We start from the raw sequence: 18,883 nt of genomic DNA, 5'->3' as shown, positions 1-18,883 counted from the left end.
CAGTTTGCCATTCAGGTAGGAATAAACTAGTGGGCTACATAACATAGTGTCAGAATCACTGGATGTCTTAGTGCATTCAGGCCAAATACGATCCATGAATTCCCAGACAGATTCCGGACAGATGAATCCTTTGCTTGTAATAATCTTTGGCTATCTATAACACCCACCTTTGCCAGGAATTACCAGACACTTTGAAGGCTGTAACTTTGAACTGCTTTATAGAAAACATGTGAATAAACATTTCCATACTGCAGAACATGATGGAGAAATCCTTTGAAGTTCAGCACCTAGAGCATTTTTTTCATGTTCTCTGAGGCCTCTCCTGACTGTGAAGAAAGATTTTCCACACTGTAGTCTTCCATTGTGACTTTTTAATGGTGATTTCAATGTTGTCCACTGGCTGAGATCCATCTCATCTGATGGTTGAGGTTGTGTTTTCCCCATGCAAATGAGACAATTCACATCTAGAAGGTGACTCTTATGTTTAGCCGCGGTGTCAGTCTCTCTTTTGGCTGAGTTAGGCTTTAGTTTTTTGCAAGTATTATAAATATAGGCTTTATTTTTTAGAGCATATAACTTTATAAGTTGTTAGGATAACATTTCTGCTATGTTTAAGATTAAAACAAAATAAACTTTTTGTAACCCAATAACTTAAAAAAAAGTTTTCTTTGCAATATTCATGCAGCCCCTTGCCAGACATCAGCACAGCACCCCTGCGTAGCTATGCTGATGACAGGTGTGGCTGACACGCACATAAAAAATTGTTTATTTATTATTTTGGGCAGCAGCCCCTCAACAGACAGGAGCATAGCACCCCATGCGCAGCCATGCCAATGACAGTAACAGCCAGGTGTAAAATTAATAATAAATAAATTATAAAAAATTCATTGGTTGCAGCCCCTGGCTGTTAAATTGATAATAAATTAATTAAAAAACAATTCATTGGTTGCAGCCCCTGGCTGTTAAATTGATCATAAATTAATTAAAAAACAATTCATTGGTTGCAGCCCCTTGCTGTTAAATTGATAATAAATTAATTAAAAAACAATTCATTGGTTGCAACCCCTACTTGTTAAATTGATCATAAATTAATTAAAAAACAATTCATTGGTTGCAGTCCCTTGCTGTTAAATTGATAATAAATTAATTACAAAACAATTCATTGGTTGCAACCCCTACTTGTTAAATTGATCATAAATTAATTAAAAAACAATTCATTGGTTGCAGCCCCTGGCTGTCAAATTGATCATAAATTAATTTAAAAAAATCATTGGTTCCTAAACCAACCATAACATTAATTTAAAATGTCAGGCAGCAATGCCCCTATCAGCATGTAATGGAATTGAAAAAGGTGCAAGATGGAATAGTCCTTGGGCCTCCCACCCACCCTTATGTTGTATACGCAACAGGACAGTTTAACAAACCAATCATTTCAGCGACAAGGGCTGCCAATTGTGGCTGAAATGATTGGTTTGTTTGGACCCCCATAAAACAAGTTGTCAATGTACTTTGGACATGTAAAAGAAAATAATCCCATACACAAACTGGCTTTACATTACAAGTTGTCATCATCCTCATCCTTGTCCTCCCCATCAGTGTGTACATCCTCTTCTTCACACAATATCAATTCATCCCTGCTGGATTCCACCATAGGTGCTTCTGTAATTTTTTTATGTAATTGTTCGTCAAGGTCTTCCTCGTGGAATTTGCAATTCATTTTAATGAACATCATCTTTTCCACATATTGATGAAGTAACCTCCTACGCCGATCACTGACAAGGTTGCCAGCTGCACTGAAAACTCTTTTGGAGTACACACTTGAGGGTGGGAAACTTAAGTAATGCAAAGCCAGTTTGTGTACGGGACTCCAAATTGCCTCTTTTTCCTGCCAGTACTGAAAGGGACTGTCTGACATGTCTATTAGGATAAATAAAGAAGGTGTATACACCCGTGCTCCAATGCACACCGGAGTGCAGCTTAAGAATGTGACCTACACATGTCACTGAAAATCAAAATGAAAAAAGCAAAATCTCAAGCGCTCCTCCTCATGAGGTAAAGTCACATAAAAGTCTTCAGTCCATAAAAGTCTCAGATGAATATAAAAAGTGTTGACAATGTAAACAAACTTCTCTTTTTCTTCTTTAACGATAATCTTCAAACACACTAGCACAATAGACCCTTCAGTGTTTTACAGCATGTCAAAGAAATCACAAATAAAGATCTCTCATAGTGCAGTATTATCACATTTATTTCCAAAATAATATAAAAAACATAGAATGAATAAAATGGCAGCGTAGCATAGGCAACCTTTTTAGAAAGGCACAGTAACATGCATAAGGGGTGATTTATAGCTACCCCAACAAGCAGTTCACCTTTCTGATGTAGGTTCCTCTTAGACATCTAGGCAATGGCAGCCCCACAGATCACAGATCAACGTATTTCAGCTATACAAGCCTTTATCAAGATAGATCTATGCTGCTAAATCCTGGGTATATATAGGGTTCATGGCTAGTCCCACCCACCATCATCATACTGGGTGTGGTTACATAAAATTAAAAAGTGTGCTCAAACTCTACATCAAAGACATAGCATTCTTTTAACACACATCCTCTGCTGGAATGAATGTAACTGATATCCGCTGGATGTGTTAAATCATTTTAAGTAGATAATAGTAGCACTTGATGCGTTCCAACACTTTGAACGCAAGACGCTTCCGGCGGAAGTGTCTCAGGCATAACTCCATGCTGATTAACTATGCGCAGGCTCCTGGCAGAAAGTTCATCTTTTTACCTATGTGCTCCATACTTTGAAGCGCACGGGTATTCAGCCGGAGGTTGCGCACCTGACCACGTGATGCAACTACCACCCACGTGGTCGTGTGCATCCGGCGTCCTATGATAATGTGTTAATGGGCGCGATCACGTGACAACAACTTTTAAGGCATGGCATATTCATGAGAGGGGCATGTGACCAAACTCTCCACCCTTAAATATTTAATTAACGTTGGTCAAATGTTGCATCTCAACTCATGAGGATCATCTCATCAGGGCAATGGGCAACCATTTTTAAAAAGGGCATATTTACCATAAAACTGACTAGGTGCATATATCTAGTACATAGTAAACACATGAGTACATGAACAATTCTCCAATTCGGGAAATGGTAATAAATAAATAAATAACATGCTGGGAAAATATATCTTAAAAAGAAAACAATGAAATGAAAGGAGGTATAAGAACAATATGAAAGGCAGGATAAAAATAATATTAGTAAAATATCAGATAAAAGTCATCGATGATAAAAAGAATAGCAAATGGTGTTAAAATCCAACCTATAATATCTTAAAAACCCCGCAGGATCGCTAGTGGTGAATAAGTACTATAAAAAGGGATATAAATAATTCTATAAAAACCATTTGATTTCAAAATCATTATTCAAACCAAAAGGAGTGAGAGTCTTTATTTCGTATATCATTTTCATTTCTGCTTGCGCCAGAAATCCCTCAATACCTTTGGTGCGCCAGTTCCCCTCCACTTTTTTTATTCCCATAATGTTTTTGATTTCATTAACTGAGCAATTATGTTTATCTTTAAAATGGGCTGAAAGGGAATGATTTTCAAAACCTCTTCTAATATTACGAAGATGTTCCATCCATCGGTCTCTAAGTCTTCTAGTGGTCCTACCTACATATTGTAGTCCACAGACACATTCAATCATGTATACACAATTGGTGGTATTGCATGTGATAAATTCATTGATTTTGTAGGACTGTTTCGTTGAATTAGACAAGAAACTCTCTATTTTGGATGGTTGATTGCTGTGCGTCCTACACACATTGCATGTATCACAGCGATGGAACCCTTTGGTTTTTATCCTGCCTGTCTTTTTTTCTTGTACGGCACTTTTGACCAAACAATTTTTAAAATTAGGTGCCTTCCTATATATAAAACGTGGCATAGGGGGAATGATCTCTTTTAAAATTGGATCCTGTTTTAAAATGTACCAATTTTTTCTAAAGATTTGCTCCAATTTTTTATGTTGATAATTATATGTGGTAATAAAAGGTACTAAAGGTTTGTTTGAATTTTCCCTATTCTTATCTTTATACTCTAAAAGCTGATCTTGTGGGATGTCTCTAAAATCACTAATGATTTTAATCATTTCTGTTTCGTCATAGGCTTTAGCCACAAAATTATCCTTTAGTTCACATACTTGGGCATCAAATATGGTAGTATCTGTACAATTCCTATGTATACGTTGAATTTGTCCTCTAGGTATATTTTTAAGCCATTTAGAGTGCTGGTGGCTTCTATTATTTATGTATGAATTACTATCAGTAGGTTTTTTATAATTCTTTGTAACTAGTTTATCACCCATTTTATAAATGGTTAGATCGAGGAAATTTACCTCTTCCTGATGTTTTGTGAATGTAAGAGCGATATTCAAATGATTCCTATTAAGATTTTTGCAAAATTCTTCCAGAAACTCTTCTGTACCACTCCAAATAAAAAAAATATCATCTATAAAACGTATCCATAATGGTAAAAACTCAATAAAAGGGTAATTATCCCAGATAAAAAGGTCTTCCCACCATCCCATAAAAGGATTAGCATAGGAAGGAGCAAACTTACTCCCCATCGCGGTTCCTCTCTTTTGGAGATAAAAATGTCCTTGAAACCAAAAATAATTATTATTTGAAAGAAACTCAATAGCCTCCCTTAAAAACGACAAATTCTTCCTATCCTGTTCTTCCTCTTTTTTATTAAAAGTATGTTCAATCGGGTCAATTCCCAATTTGTGCTCTATTATCATATAGAGTGAGCATATATCAGCTGTGACCAAAAAATGGTCATCTGTGACGGTAACACTCTTTACTTTTTTAATGGCATCAATACTATCTTTAATGTATGATTTAAATTTCACTACTTCCGATTGTAGATGATGGTCAATAAAATGCAAGAGATTAGATGATACGGAATCAGTACTTGCAATGATGGGCCATCCGGGAGGGTCAGTCAGACTTTTGTGGATTTTAGGTAGGATATATATGATTGGCAAAACCGTATGTTCTCGGATCAGATATTTCCTTTCATTTTCAGTTAAAGTTCCATTAATTTCATACTTAGATACCAAGTTTCGAAGACTTTTATCTATTCTTTCACTCGGATTACCCTTTAACAAAGTATAAGTGGATCTATCACTTAACTGGTGCTCCAAAGTATGGACCGCATAGGTAAAAAGATGAACTTCCTGCCAGGAGCCCGCGCACAGTTAATCACCCTAAATGGCTTAAAAATATACCTAGAGGACAAATTCAACGTATATGTAGGAATTGTACAGATACTACCATATTTGATGCCCAAGTACGAGAACTAAAGGATAATTTTGTGGATAAAGGCTATGACGAAACAGAAATGATTAAAATTATTAGTGATTTTAGAGACATCCCACAAGATCAGCTTTTAGAGTATAAAGATAAGAATAGGGAAAATTCAAACAAACCTTTAGTACCTTTTATTACCTCATATAATTATCAACATAAAAAATTGGAGCAAATCTTTAGAAAAAATTGGTACATTTTAAAACAGGATCCCATTTTAAAAGAGATCATTCCCCCTATGCCACGTTTTATATATAGGAAGGCACCTAATTTTAAAAATTATTTGGTCAAAAGTGCCGTACAAGAAAAAAAGACAGGCAGGATAAAAACCAAAGGGTTCCATCGCTGTGGTACATGCAATGTGTGTAGGACGCACAGCAATCAACCATCCAAAATAGAGAGTTTCTTGTCTAATTCAACGAAACAGTCCTACAAAATCAATGAATTTATCACATGCAATACCACCAATTGTGTATACATGATTGAATGTGTCTGTGGACTACAATATGTAGGTAGGACCACTAGAAGACTTAGAGACCGATGGATGGAACATCTTCATAATATTAGTAGAAGTTTTCGAATATCATTCCCTTTCAGCCCATTTTAAAGATAAACATAATTGCTCAGTTAATGAAATCAAAAACATTATGGGAATAAAAAAAGTGGAGGAGAACTGGCGCACCAAAGGTATTGAGAGATTTCTAGCGAAAGCAGAAATGAAAATGATATACGAAATAAAGACTCTCACTCCTTTTGGTTTGAATAACGATTTTGAAATCAAATGGTTTTTATAGAATTATTTATATAGTAAGTACTTTTTATAGTACTTATTCACCACTAGCGATCCTGCGGGGTTTTTAAGATATTATAGGTTGGGTTTTAACACCATTTGCTATTCTTTTTATCATCTATGACTTTTATCTGATATTTTACTAATATTATTTTTATCCTGCCTTTCATATTGTTCTTATCCCTCCTTTTATTTCATTGTTTTCTTTTTAAGATACATTTTCCCAGCATGTTATTTATTTATTACCATTTCCCGAATTGGAGAATTGTTCATGTACTTATGTGTTTACTATGTACTAGATATATGCACCTAGTCAGTTTTATGGTAAATATGCCCTTTTTAAAAATGGTTGCCCATTGGCCTGAAGAGATGATCCTCATGAGTTAAGATGCAACATTTGACCAACGTTAATTGGATATTTAAGGGTGGGGAGTTTGGTCACATGCCCCTCTCATGAATATGCCATGCCATTCCTTAAAAGTTGTTGTCACGGGATCGCGGCCATCAACACATTATCATAGGACGCTGGACGCACATGACCATGTGGGTGGTAGTTTCATCATGTGGTCAGGTGCGCAACCTCCGGCTGAATACCCGTGCGCTCCAAAGTATGGAGCGCATAGGTAAAAAGATGAACTTCCTGCCAGGAGCCCGCGCATAGTTAATCAGCGTGGAGTGATGCCTGAGACACTTCCGCTGGAAGCGTCTTGTGTTCCAAGTGTTGGAACGCATGAAGCGCTACTATTATCTACTTAAAATGTTTTAACACATCCAGTCGATATCAGTTACATTCATTCCAGCAGAGGATGTGTGTTAAAAGAATGCTATGTCTTTGATGTAGAGTTTGAGCACACTTTTTAATTTTATGTAACCACACCCAGTATGATGATGGGGGGTGGGACTAGCCATGAACCCTATATATACCCAGGATATAGCAGCATAGATCTATCTTGATAAAGGCTTGTATAGCTGAAACGCGTTGATCTGTGATCTGTGGGGCTGCCATTGCCTAGCTGTCTAGGAGGAACCTGCATCAGAAAGGTGAACTGCTTGTTGGGGTAGCTATAAATCACCCCTTATGCGTGTTACTGTGCCTTTCTAAAAAGGTTGCCTATGGTACGCTGCCATTTTATTCATTCTATGTTTTTTATATTATTTTGGAAATAAATGTGATAATACTGCACTATGAGAGATCTTTATTTGTGATTTCTTTGACATGCTGTAAAACACTGAATTGTCTATTGTGCTAGTGTGTTTGAAGATTATCGTTAAAGAAGAAAAAGAGAAGTTTGTTTACATTGTCAACACTTTTTATATTCATCTGAGACTTTTATGGACTGAATACTTTTATGTGACTTTACCTCATGAGGAGGAGCGCTTGAGATTTTGCTTTTTTCATGTCTATTAGGATGTTATCTCTTAAATAGTCCTCCACCATTCTGTGAATGGAGACCGTATCACACATAGTCACATTAGAAGACATGTCAATAGTAGGCAGTTCTCTCAGGCCCAACCAGATGTCATTTTCTGGTGACTGATCTGCATGACCAGCAGGGATTCTGTAAGGAAAATGTTGTTTTTTCCTGGCAGCTTTTGAAACAGAAGGAGGAGATGAAGGCGTTTCACATGCAGCTGCAGCTGACAATTTTTTGACCAACAGCTCTTTGCATAGTTTTAGATTTTGATCTTTTGGAAAAAAACTCAAAAGGTAGGACTTAAACCTAGGATCCAGAATGCTGGCCAAAATATTTTTTTAATATTTCAATAGATTGACGACTCTTGGATCCTGGTGAAGTGAATCAAGGGCTTGATCCACCAGTCCGACATACTTTGTGCAATTGCTCCGTTTCAGCTCCTCCTTCGGTTTCTCCAGCTGTTTTTGCAAAAGTCTGATGAGGGGAATGACCTGACTCAAGCTGGCAGTGTCTGAACAAACTTCATGTGTGGCAAGTTCAAAGGGTTTGAGAACCTTGCACAACATGGAAATTATTCTCCACTGCGCTTGAGTAAGGTGCATTCCCCCTCCACGGCCTATGTCATAGTCTGCTGTATAGGCCTGGATGGCCTTTTGCTGTTCCTCCATCTGCTGAAGCATATAGAGGGTAGAATTCCACCGAGATACTACCTCTTGCTTCAGCTGATGGAAGGGCAAATTTAACTGTACCTGCTGGTCATGCAATCTTCGACAAGCGGTCGCCGAATGTCTAAAATGTCTGGATATTTTGCGTGCCACCGAGAGCATCTCCTGCACACCCCTGTAATTTTAAAAAAAAATGTACCACCAAATTAATTGTGTGAGCAAAACATGAGACATGTTGGAATTCGCCCAGATGTAATGCTCTCACAATATTGATGGCATTGTCCGAAATAACAAATCCCGAGGAGATTCCAAGTGGGGTAAGCCATTTAGCAATGATTTCCCTGAGTTTTTCTAAGAGGTTCTCAGAGGTATGCCTCTTAGTGAAACCAGTTATACAATTAGTAGCCTGCCTCTGTATCAGCTGTCTTTAGGGAGATGTTGCTGCTGCTGTTGCTGTTGTAGGCAATACACCTACCCAGTGGGCTGTCACAGTCATGTAATCCTTAATTTTTTTAATGTCCTTGTACAGATTTGGAATTGCTCTTCTAGTGAAGTGGAATCTAGAAGGTATCTGATAGCGAGGACACAGGACCTGCATTAACTGTTGAAAACCCACTGCAGTAATGGCGGATACTGGACGCACATCTAATACCAGCATAGCTGTTATGGAGTCAGTAATCCGCTGTGCAACTGTGTGATTGCTGTCATACTTGTTTGCCCTTGCAAATTATTGTTTAACAGTTAATTGCTTTTTGGAGGATATGCTACAAGTAGTCTTCCTCCTGGTCCCCTTCTGGGATGAAGATCCACTGACAGCAACAGCAGCAGCAACAGGCGTAGTCATCAAGGATCCTTCTGAGGAATCACGGATAGGAGAGGAGTCAATCATGTTTGGAATACCAACATTGGATACAGCAGGACTACTCCCGATGACGAATGAGGATGTTGATGATGCAGGTGTTGGTGTTGGAGATCGAAGGCGCTTGGATCTCACAGAGAGGGAGCAGGTAGGTGACACTGGACTTGTTACGTTTTGAGTTTTGGAACTTGGCAATGTACACTTTGATATTTGATGAATGCGCTCCAAGTGACCTAACAAGGAGGAGGTTCCTAGGTGGTTTAGGTCCCTCCCTCTACTCACTCTTGCATTGCAACAGGCACATATGGCTTGACAACTGTTGTCCAGATCGGTATGGAAATAATTCCACACGTGAGAAGTAGATTTGTTTGTCTTTTGTCCCGGCATGACAATAATGGGCTTTGGCTTTTTCAAACCATGGGCAACAGCTGTTGCCTTACTTACACAAAGGACATCCTCGGCATCAACATCCTCATCACCAACACCAACATCTTCATCATCAACACCCTCATCATCCTTAGCGCCTTCATCCACCAAAATATCCTCCTCTTCCATGTGCAAATCCACAGAAGCATCCTCAATGACTACGTGTGCAAGATGTTGACTGCCCTTCCCCACATTTACAGAGGGCACACAAATGTTGGAACTTGGAGGATCCTCCAGTACACTAGTATTTAGGTCGGGCTCACACATGGCAACCGTGGACACACTTGCACTCTCCTCAGGGATTTGTGATTTCAATTTCTCAGGGCACACAGTTGGTTTTTCCGGAGCTGTCTTAACAACTTTCACATTTTTAATTGGACCACCACCACTACTACTACAAGCAGAAGGGCTATCAGAATCAGCAGTATTCTTCATAAAGTAAGAAGGCCAAGGCCTTATCCTTTCCTTGCCACTTCGTGTAGTGAATGGCATATTGCCAATTTTTTGTTTATCTAAAGTCAAATATCCTTTAATTTTTTTTTCTTAATTTCAGTAAAACCTGATTTACCATATCGATGGCGTGACTTAAGCCCTGGGGCATGGGCCTTCCTAGAGGTCGAGGAAGTTGACGGCCTTGCACTGCTGCCAGCATCTACAATATGTTTTTCTGCAGTCTAGTAGCAGTGTCACAATCACCAATAGTGTAGCCAAGGTGCGGTTACAAAATTAAAACACGTGCAGTCGTGCGCACACACAAAAATATTAGAAAAAACGTCAAATTATTTATATTTTTGTCAGCTCCAGAAGAACTTGGCCCCAGAGTAACGATTGATCACGACTGGAGTCTATCAGCACAAGGTTGCAACTTGTGTTGCTGGCTGGCTCTTGTCCACTAATGAGGTTAAGCCAAAAACCCACCCACACAAACAAGAAAAAAATATGACACTTTAATTGTATTTTTTTTAAAGAATGACTGGAGTCTGTCAGCACAAGGTTGCAACTTGCATTTCTTTCTGGATCTGGTCCACTACTACAGTTAAGCCGAAAACCCACCCACACAAACAAGAAAAAAATATGACACTTTAATTGTATTTTTTTTAAAGAATGACTGGAGTCTGTCAGCACAAGGTTGCAACTTGCATTTCTTTCTGGATCTGGTCCACTACTACAGTTAAGCCGAAAACCCACCCACACAAACAAGAAAAAAATATGACACTTTAATTGTATTTTATTTTAAGAACGATTGGAGTCTGTCAGCACAAGGTTGCAACTTGCATTACTTTCTGGATCTTGTCCACTACTACGGTTAAGCCAAAAACCTACCCACACAAACAAGAAAAAATATGACACTTTAATTTTTTTTTTATTGAACACGACTGTAGTCGCTGTATCTTGTGCACTAATGTGGTTAAGCCTAGAGACCAGAATGGATCAGCACAGACAACACAGTGATAGTGATAGTGACAGCACCGTGACCAGAGACCAGAATGGATCAGCAGACAGCACAATGACAGTGACATCACCGTGACCAGAGACCAGAATGGATCAGCAGTCACCAGCCCAGGACACAGCAGATAGCACCAGTACCTCTCCCAGCCCTACACTACCCACCCTCCCTGTTCACTTTACACAGCCGGAGTGGAAATGTCATCTGTCGCGTGGTCCCTTATATACTACATTGATCATAGAGACGAAAGCACGCGAACTGCGAGATTTCCGTCTCTATGGTTTTGCCTCGGTTTTGAGAACAGAGTAAGGCGGGAACCTCCAAGCCTGCTTGGATTCGACTCAGTTATGCTAAATTCGGGTGGCCTCAGTTCTCTGAGAACCGAACCCACTCATCTCTAGTAGTCATCATTACTTACCTCGCCAGTGAATTCCTGCTACGTCTCCCTCCTCAACGGTGTCCTCCACTCAGCTGCTGGCAGTCTATCGCTGCTAGCGATTGGCTTCTATGTCATGTGTGATGGTCAGTTTGCGCATGTGCATGACTGTTTCACCCAACGGGGACCCTATAGTGCCTGGGAGGCTTCGCTAAAATAGGAAAGGTTGCTGCCGGGTCCCTATTGATCTTGCCATCTAAAGATGGCGAGAGCGATGCAGTGTCAAAACAGCAGTAATCGTAGACTACTGCTGTTTGTTAAATACTAAAAGAATGACATAACCCCTTTAGCGAGTGCAGTATACTGTATATTACTGTACTTTACAAGTGAGTTCATGTTCTTTTGTATCTTGCAATGCCATCCATCACCAATGTGGAGCTTGTATGTTCTTCCTATGCTTGTGTGGGCTTCTTATAGGTACTCTGTTTTTTTCCCACACTCTAAAAATATACTGGTAGGTTAATAATTGGCTCCCAACACAAATTAACCTAGATTATAAGCTCCACTGGAGCAGGGACTGATTTGAATAGGAGAATTTTCTCTGTAAAGTGCTCCCCTCCTCCTTCATAAATTTGCTTCAGAATCAAAAAATTTAATTACATTTAAAAACAAATCAATCCTTCCTTCCCCTGCCTTCCACTACATGCACACTCCACCTCCCTCAAGCTTCAGATCTAGTTCCCGATTAATGAAAACATTCTTGGTTTCTAATATGGGATCATATAGTTTATTAAATGCAAAATATGGGGCATGTTCACCCAGTTGTAATTATTAATTTATAACCTGGCAGTCTAGTGTGTGCTCTGTTTCCAGCGGTCCTGTGTGAGATGATGTCCGAATCACTATGAGAGGGACTTATATCGAATCCAAAATTTGTGAAATCCGGGATGATAACATTTTGCCTTGATATGGAATCCATGCCAAGCAGGAAAATCCGAACCTAAGCTCAGATCACGACGGATCCCCCTCCTCCTTCATAAATTTGTTCAAGAATCAGAAAATTAAATTACATTTGCAAAATAATCAATCCTTCCTTTTCCTGCCTTCAACTACATACATAATCCACCTCCCTCAGGCCTCTGATCTAGTTCTTGATTAATAAAACATTCTTGGTTTCTAATATGAGGTCCTATAGTTTATTAAACTGCTATCCTGTCTGCCACTGCAGGTCCACTCCATATCCTAAATGTGCCATGTTGGAAGTTGAACAGCTGTGTGTTTGGGCTGCCCACTGTTGTCACTTAGCTTAGGCCAGGGGTCTTCAAACTTGGCCCTCCAGATGCTGTGGAACTACACATCCCAGCATGCACTGCACATAGTTTTAGCATGCTGTTATATCAAAAAGGTGGCAGTGCATGCTGGGATGTGTAGTTCCACAGCAGCTGGAGGGCCAAGTTTGAAGACCCCTGGCTTAGGCAGTCAGCTACAGTAGCTTGGTGCAACCTTTGGCCAAAACTGGATGAAAACAATATTGTGAGCTGTGAGGTGGTCAAAATTTACTGGAATTTAATGTTATTGAGGTTAATAATACTGTAGGAACAAACAATAGGTCCAAATTATGTGATTTTAGCTGTTTTTATCATTTAAAAAAAATTAAAATACAGAACACTTGAGGGCGGTTTTGGCAAAACCAAAACCCGATGATGGATTAGAACCAAAACAAAACATGGGGGCCAGCGCACATCTCTATTTTAAAGCTATCCATGCTTAAGCACAGATGATTTAATTACTACCTCAGTCAGTATGATTATACCATCTGTGCACAAGCCTAGATATCTTTAAACAGCCTCAGGGACATTTTGCATTTTTATTTATTTTTAGAATTAAAGAATCTGAGACATAAATAAGTGCACACACAGGAGCACTGAGCAAGAATTAACACACCCCAACCACAAGGGCAAAAGCTAGTATGGCTGATGGCCTGATGGGCCAGTTGGGCTGCATGAAAGCCTGGCCCAATAGCTCCGCCTCTTGGTGCTCTGTTTGGTCGTGTAGATAACCATGCGCCAGTGAGATATGACCATTTCTCGTGCGTGCTCAGTAAGGGATGTCTGGACAGAATTTCAGTCCCAGTCCATCTCTGCCTACAACTAACACCCAATATTACTGAAGGGTTGTAGCATATCAGCTATAAAACACCTAGGAAAGCACCTGACACTGGGTGGGACGCATCAAGCATAACATTTTGCATGCGATGCATCCCACCACTCATCGCAAGCATACCGGTGTTAATAATGTAAATATATATAAATCACAGATGCTCTGCACTTACCATATATATTATAAATACTCCAAGCTGTATTCTCTATACTTTAATTATAATATATGTTATACTGACAGAAACTCCACTAACATGATTGGACACACTAAATCACATGAATGTGCATTTTTTCCCAATGACTGCAAACCAGAATTACTTCCAAAACCTCATCACAAAGTGTAAACAATAGCATCACTTACAGAGAAACTGCTCACAGAAAAGCAGCACATTACTGCCTCACTGACAGCAGCACATTACTGCCTCACTGACAGCAGCACATTACTGCCTCACTGACAGCAGCACATTACTGCCTCGCTGACAGCAGCACATTACTGCCTCGCTGACAGCAGCACATTACTGCCTCCCTGACAGCAGCACATTACTGCCTCGCTGACAGCTGCACATTACTGACAGGAAATAAAATTCTGACAGAAAAATGTCAACTGCTTTATTCACTTACATTGTTATCCAGTTAAATGTTTGTTCATTAAAAATAATTCAAATTAAACAGCCTATTCTCAACTATTTTTATCTCCTATTCTGTATCTGTTTCACTCTACATTATACACAGGGCCGAATTAACAATGGGGCGGGTTTAGCTACAGCTTGTACTTGCAGTCTTGCACTAGGGATGGACACAGGGGCAGACCTATGGGAGACAATGGAGGCACCTTCCGCCAGGCTCCAGCTCTGAAGGGGGCACCTCCTCCACTGTCCACAACATATTCACCCCACTAAGGGCTGTAACTATGTACCTGGAGTATACCATCATGGCACTTCACGGCACCTGAGAAGCCACCATACTCTAGTGGAGAGCTCCGTGTCAGACTATCAGCTGCTGCCTGTCTGCATGCGAATTGCTACAATACAGTGACCGGGGGGTGCACTAAATTATAACTTGCCTCCGGGTGTCTGGGAGGAACTTACACCACTGGATGGACATCACATTTTTACGGTTTAACACAGAGCCGGCCCTAGCCAAATTTGTGCCCTAGCCAAGATTTTGGGTGGTGTCTCCCCATGGGATTCTGAAAAAGTGTGTGGACTCACAGAAGGGGCATGGTCTCACTGTGCTGTTGCCCCTTCCCCCATTGTGCTGTGCTTCCAGCAACCCTCCTCCAGCACAGATCACAGCACAGCAGCCATCACAGCACCCTTCTCCCAGCCCAGATCACAGCACAGCAGCCATCACAGCACTCTTCTCCCAGCACAGATCATAGCACAGTACCCGTCACCCAGCACCCCTGTCCCAGCACAGAACAGAGCACAGCACCCTTCACCTCTCTCCCAGCACAGCACCCTTGCTGTGCTAGCCATCGTCCAGGTGCCCCATCGCTGCAAACTGTGGCTACCCACTCACTGTTTGCTGCTGCCAGGTCCAATCTGAGCTGTTAGCTGAGCTCCGATCATAGACGCTGCACAGTGACAGTAGCAGCTGCCATAGTCTCTACCCAGCCAGAAGCAGTTGCCCCGGCCGTGCCTGCCCCAAACCTCTGCCGGCCCTATGTGGGCTTGGGTGCCCCAATTGCTAACACTGTGACCGTTCGTTCTGATGAAATCGGGGGTCTTCATACCCAGCGAAGATTGTGAAGGTTCTCTGCCGATTTGCACCAAATCTCCACACCTTTATCTACCACACTGCTGCAGTTTCCGTGGTCCAACACACTCTCAGCGGTCCAACACACTCTCCGCGGCCGGTGTTTGAAGACGACTGAGGGACTGCCCATTATGTGCACCTTTGTGGGTTCAGCCCTGAAACTGCTGCTAACCAGATGAGCGGGGTACATCTCCTGCATAGCATTATTCTCCGGTCCCTTGACGTTTAATCTGGTCCTTGGTCAGCATGTACCTTGCAGCTGACCGGATGCAGCACTCACACAGACAGATTTCGGAGCAGCTGATCCCTGCTTGGATGGATTTGTTGTCACTTACTAACCCTTGGGGTGGTTAAACACCCTGTGAATTATCTGGACCGCATTGAATATTACACCATACCCCGGACTACCTTTCTGGGTTAGTTACTCCTCCTGTTCTCCTTTGAGGGGGTAATGTGGTAACAATACATACAGTGTACAATTGCCATCTCAATCTGTTTGTTAAGTAATCTGGATACAAAATATTTAATACTGTTGGTGCAATCATCCAAACTATGTATTGATGTGCACAACGGAATATTACATAAAACAAAATTACAATTGCTTTGATTTTTACATGGATAGTATAAGTGCTAATGCAAATGACTATTGATATTTACTCAGCAGCAAATTACAGTTGTTTATTTGGAGATTATAGAGATCACTGTATGTGCTGATATTTGTTGGCACTTACATTACTAACAGTTCTTATTGATTGTCATTTTTTAGTATTATAATTATTAGTAAGTAGGGTGCTTTTCACATTTTTTATTTTGAGGCTTATAAAATAAGTATTTTCTATGACTCGTAAACTGACTTAGATTAAGCGCTCTGCCTTATTATTTCTGTACATATTTTGTGGAGTGGGTAGCAGGACCCACAGTGAGCTGCTGTCAGAGTTAGGGGTGTCTGGAGTTTACACCTAGCGGACCTATCCCCCTTTCAATTTGCTAACTCCGCCTAATTTTGCCTTGGGCACTTCCTATAGTTGTTTTATTCCAACATACATGAGGCCACTTTTCATATTTGCCAGGGCCACATTAAGTTCCCAATCCTCCCGTCTGGCAAAGAAGAAGCTTGAATCATAAAGCAAAGTTATCTGAAGATGGAAACCCCTCTTTAAGGGGTCTATTCAACATGATAATTATTGTTTCTTCTCCACGCGAGCGCACGAGCAATTCATAATTGCTCCGACATGAAGACAGTTGTTCCGAAAATCAGCTGTTTTCTCGAAGCGCTTCACTGCTCCTTCCGGAGTGCGCATGCGTGACCTACTGGTTATGCATACGCACAAGAGCATCGACGTCCAGTGGAAGGAGCCAGACAGGAGCTAAGGGATACACCAGAGGAGGTAAGCAGGAGATATTTGTGTTATCTCCTGCTTTACGTTCTTGATGAATGGCCCAAAAACTTAATTTCTACATGATGAATAGGCCGCACCTTGAGGCCTATTGAAGAACAGTGTTATATAAATAGTATTATTATTATTTTTACATTATTTTATACAGTACTATGAATGTCTTACCCTATTTACCAAGACAATGACATTGTTAGTAATAATGGAACTTGTTAACTGATATTTTTGATCATGATTATCTCAAAAAAGTTAAAAAAATTCTGGAAATAGTCTATACTAATGTTAAATGTTTGTCAAAATTAAAATTGCGAGGATAATAGGTTCATAGTTAAAAATAATTTTAAAGCAAGGTAGTTTATTCAAAAAATCCAGGTGTATTACAAGTAGTAATAGGTAATAATAGATTTCATGGCTTCTTTAGTTTAATTATATAAATGAAGTTGAATAGAAATACTTGACATTGTATTAGTAAGTCAACAATGTTAGCTGAAGATAGTTTGACAATGACTCAGTGGTGTCATCAGGAGACATGACAAACTCTTCCAGTTGGCGCTATAGGTTCAACTTTGCATAAGACATATATTAGAGGTATCCATAGTACATCATGCTTCCTTGGATAGATATCACACATTTCTTGTTATACACAACGGATATATAGCCATTTATTTGTGTCAACTGGAGTTTGTCTAGAGATTTTGTAACGAATACTGTAGATGATGTTGTAGCCTTAGAAAAGTTTTTCACAGTTATTATGTACTTGAATCAACAGTTATAAAAGCATGATACTGTTGTATTGCCTGAATAGTTACTGACTGGCTAAATGATCATTCAAAAATGTTTCAGACTCAATATAGTTTTCTTGCATTGTAAACATTAAATTCATTCCAGATATATTTTCTACTGCACATTCATAAAGTTGGAGAGGTGTGAGGATTTGGTTTTCCTATGGACGTTGTAGGCTGTTTCTAGCTGCTAGTCTCTTGACTGAGCTGCTAACTCCATCACAGGGGACTTACTCATGCGCTGTGGCCGAAAAATACTACTCAGCCTCTACATCGAAGTCTAGCTTGTGACAACACAAGTTTGTGATGTTTTTCTTGCACAGACATGCTACAAACTGTCCTGCAATACTGAGCATGATTCCTGACCATTGATTCATGAGAACAATGATTCATGAGCATGATTCATAAACAATGCATTAACATTATTGAAGACCATTATGTATTTTCTTGCAAGCATTATTCATTGTTTTTAGTTAACAAAGTCATACAGAAACTTTTATAATTATGCCTACATTATTTACATTTTTGTAAATGTTCTTAATTACTTTTTGACAATCTCTACATGTGAGAATATATAATATCTTTTATATATTCTCACATGTAGATATTGACAAAAAATAATTAAGAGAATTTACATTTAACCACTTGCCTGGCACGGTCGTATCTGATACGACCAGTCAGAAAATGGCCACTAGGCGGCTGTGGGAAGCTAATCTTCCCGCAGCCGCCTACATCAGAGGGACCTTCTGGTCCCTCTGCAAGAATGGCTGCCTCTCCAGCGTGTCCGATCACTGCTGGCCACAGTGATCGGGCACCGTAGGTAGCCCCCCCATAGAAGCAGCCGTGCTGCCTTTTGTGACCCGATCACTGTGGCCAGCAGTGATCAGGCAGCCATCCACCCCCTTCAGCAACCAGCAGGTAGCCGCCGCTACTGCTATCTATCCGGGCCGCCAGCGGGACACCTTCCCGCTGCGGCTCCGGAACTACAGTGATCACATAGTGATCACTGTGTGTGAAGGAGCAGCGGCGGTGGCTCTGGTAGCCGCCGCCGCTGCTCTGTGTCCGGGCCGCCAGCGGTAGACGCTCCCGCTGCGGCACCACAGTGATCACTAGGTGATCACTGTGTAGGAGCAGCAGCAGCGGCTCTGGTAGCCGCCGCCGCTGCTCTGTATCCGGGCCGCCAGCGGGAGATGCTCCCGCTGCGGCTCCGGCACCACAGTGATCACTAGGTGATCACTGTGAAGGAGCAGCAGCAGCGGCTCTGGTAGCCGCTGCCGCTGCTCTGTATCCGGGCCACCAGCGGTAGACGCTCCCACTGCGGCTCCGGCACCACAGTGATCACTAGGTGATCACTGTGTAGGAGCAGCAGCAGCGGATCTGGTAGCCGCCGCCGCTGCTCTGTATCCGGGCCACCAGCGGGAGATGCTCCCGC

This window comes from Taudactylus pleione, unplaced genomic scaffold (assembly GCF_031769625.1).
Source record: "Taudactylus pleione unplaced genomic scaffold, aTauple2 ptg000296l, whole genome shotgun sequence".
NCBI lineage: Eukaryota > Metazoa > Chordata > Amphibia > Anura > Myobatrachidae > Taudactylus > Taudactylus pleione.
The sequence above is the reverse complement of the archived record's forward strand: the minus strand, read 5'-3'. Positions refer to the sequence as shown.